The following is a 2,748-nucleotide window of genomic DNA, read 5'->3' on the forward strand; positions in this document are numbered from 1 at the left end:
TTTGAAAGATTGTGCTATTGGATTTTAGAGATTTGCCTACAATGTTAAATGGAGACAACCATTATATATACTGGTTCCATTTCTGCTATAAGTTGGATTTATTGAAAATTCTTAACTCATTAGTTCCTAGTTTAATTAATTTCACTCTAACACAGTTTGTGACCTCTAGGGTACTTATCCAGTATTACTGCTGTAACTGAGTAGCTTAGATTTTGAAATACATTTTACAAGTATATGTCCTTTCTGAACTTGTTTGACTCATACAGAATTATCATAATTTGCTTTCTGTGTGCAAGTTGTTCATGTTCCACTTTCCCTGTTTCAATGATTTTGAAATAGTTTTTAACGAATTTAAATGAATTACCACAGTTTTTTTCCAGAATATTATGAAATATGCTTCATAGTTTTTCTCATAACATTTATAACTTCCTTGTTTCTTAGAGTATAAAAAAAAGGTTTAATAAAGGAATCACTACAGTATAAAAAACAGCTATAGGCGTATCTTTATCTGCTTCTTTAACTGAATTTGGTCGAATATACATGGAGAGAAGAGAACCATAGAGTATTGAGACAGAGAGAAAGTGGGATGCACAAGTAAATAAGGCTTTGCCTCTTCCCCATTTGGATTTCATTTGGAAGATCATGAAAAGTATACCGAGATAAGAGATTACCATTATGATAACAGAGAATATTGAAATTGACCCTGCAAAAATAAACATCATCAATTCATTGATATAAGGATCAACACAGGAAAAGCTGTATAATGGAAGAACATCACAAAAGAAGTGATTGATTTGATGAGACCCACAGGAAGTTAACCTAAATAGAAACCCTACCTGATTCATGGAATGCGGGTTTCCTGCTATATAGGCCCCTGTGGTCATGTGAATGCAGAGTTTCTTTGACATCATGGTGTGGTACTTCAGTGGCCTACATATGGCCACATAGCGATCACAGGCCATTGCAGTCAAGAGAAGCAATCTGCAGTTTCAGCAAGGCAGAGAAAGTAAAACTGCCATGCATTCCTTGAGGGAAATCATTCTGTCCTTAGAAAAGAAGTTCTCTAACATCTCCGGGGTAATGGCACAGGAACAACAGGAATCCGTCAACCTTAGGTTACCCAGAAAGATGTACATTAGCGTGTGAAGACGACTCTCCATATAAATCAATGCCACCAGGCCGAGATTCCCCACCATGGTGATCAGAAAGATGCTAAGGAACACCACAATCAGAAGGACCTTCTCATCTGGGTGATCTATAAATCCCCTGAGGATAAATTCATTTGTCAAGGACTGGTTTACCTCAATCATATCCACCGTGTCTGTTGAGATAGGAACCATGGAGATAAAAGATGCTAAGTTAGAGTGCGTATAATTTCCCTTCAAAAAATTCTTTTTATAACAGGGAGAGGAGCTTCTTCAAGCTCTCACTACTATCTTTGATATCCAGGCACACAAATCTCTAGAGGAAATTTGTTGCCATTCATAACATGTCTGCTTTATGACCTCAACTCTGACACTCAGGATTCATGAGACTATTTTGATTATTTCAGAGAGGGTACTCCTAGTAGAAAGTTTTATTTTTATAAATTCATACAGGAATAGTATATATATATCTTTGTACCAATATTTTCTCTAATAATTTCAGAATCAGTTTTTATATTAAAGATCCTTAATTTTAAAATCTCTTTTCATATGTATATATTCTTTTTCCATTGAACGAAAAGGTTTCATATAGTCTTCCAATGGGATGAATGTTTAAAAATAGCATACAATAGATTAAGTGTATACCTTAAGTATTGTATGAAGATCGCCAGTAATTAAGAAGAAGACTATGTATCTTTAAAGAATATAGCCTTGGAAACCTAGGAATTATACATTCATTGATTTATCAACTCTCTTGTCCATTTTTACCTAGGTTACCTCCATATCCTTAAGTACTGACTCTGTCCACACCATTATTCTTATTTCCCAGATATTTAAATCTTTTATTCCTTTATGTAAAGCACAGCTTTTATTGTTTTATTGCTACTTAATGAAGTTTTAACTAAGTGCCCCCAACCACACTGACCTCTGTTTCCTGTGCTCTCAAGTATGTCCTGCATACTGAGCAAAATCTAGAATGGTTTATGTTATAATCTACATTGCTTTTTTTCCTCATATGTACATACATAATCTCCTTACTAGATTGTAGGCATTGAGGGTAGCTGTGGCTCCTGCTTCTTTCTAATAAGAGCTGTAAAACAGTATGGAGGAAAAAGCAGTGTTAATCCCAGTCTTAGCTCCACCTGGAGGACCTCGGATGGGAGAGCTTGTTTTCAGTGTCCCACCAGCGATCCTTATTTGACCTCTACTGAAAAATGAGGCTTAATTTTGAAGAAAGGTTTACAAGAGAAATTATTAAAAAATTATTCAAAACTCATCATTTAAAAAAATTAACGATTAATTTCCAAAATATGTAAGGAATTCATACAATTCAGTAATACAAGTACAATCTGATTTAAGAAACAGAGCAACTAGATATTTTTCCAAGGAAAACATCCAAATTGGCAATTAGTACATGGAAAGATGCTCAGTATTACTAATCATGAGGGAAATGCACATGAAGCCACAATTAGGTATATTTCACACCTGGCAAAATGCCTGTCATCAAAAATACAAGTGATCAGAAGTATTGGCAAAAATGTAAAAGCAAAAGGAATTCTTGTTCAATGTTGGTGAGGTTGTAAATTAGTTCCAACACTATGTG

At 34.7% G+C, this 2,748-nt stretch overlaps 1 pseudogene; it reads right to left on the reverse strand.

The window, feature by feature from the left end:
* Positions 1-384: 384 nt before the first annotated feature.
* LOC140848171 (olfactory receptor 5K1-like) lies at positions 385-1,546 on the reverse strand (annotated as a pseudogene).
* Between the last annotated feature and the right edge of the window lie 1,202 nt (positions 1,547-2,748).

Source organism: Manis javanica, chromosome 3 (genome assembly GCF_040802235.1).
Source record: "Manis javanica isolate MJ-LG chromosome 3, MJ_LKY, whole genome shotgun sequence".
Classification (NCBI taxonomy): domain Eukaryota; kingdom Metazoa; phylum Chordata; class Mammalia; order Pholidota; family Manidae; genus Manis; species Manis javanica.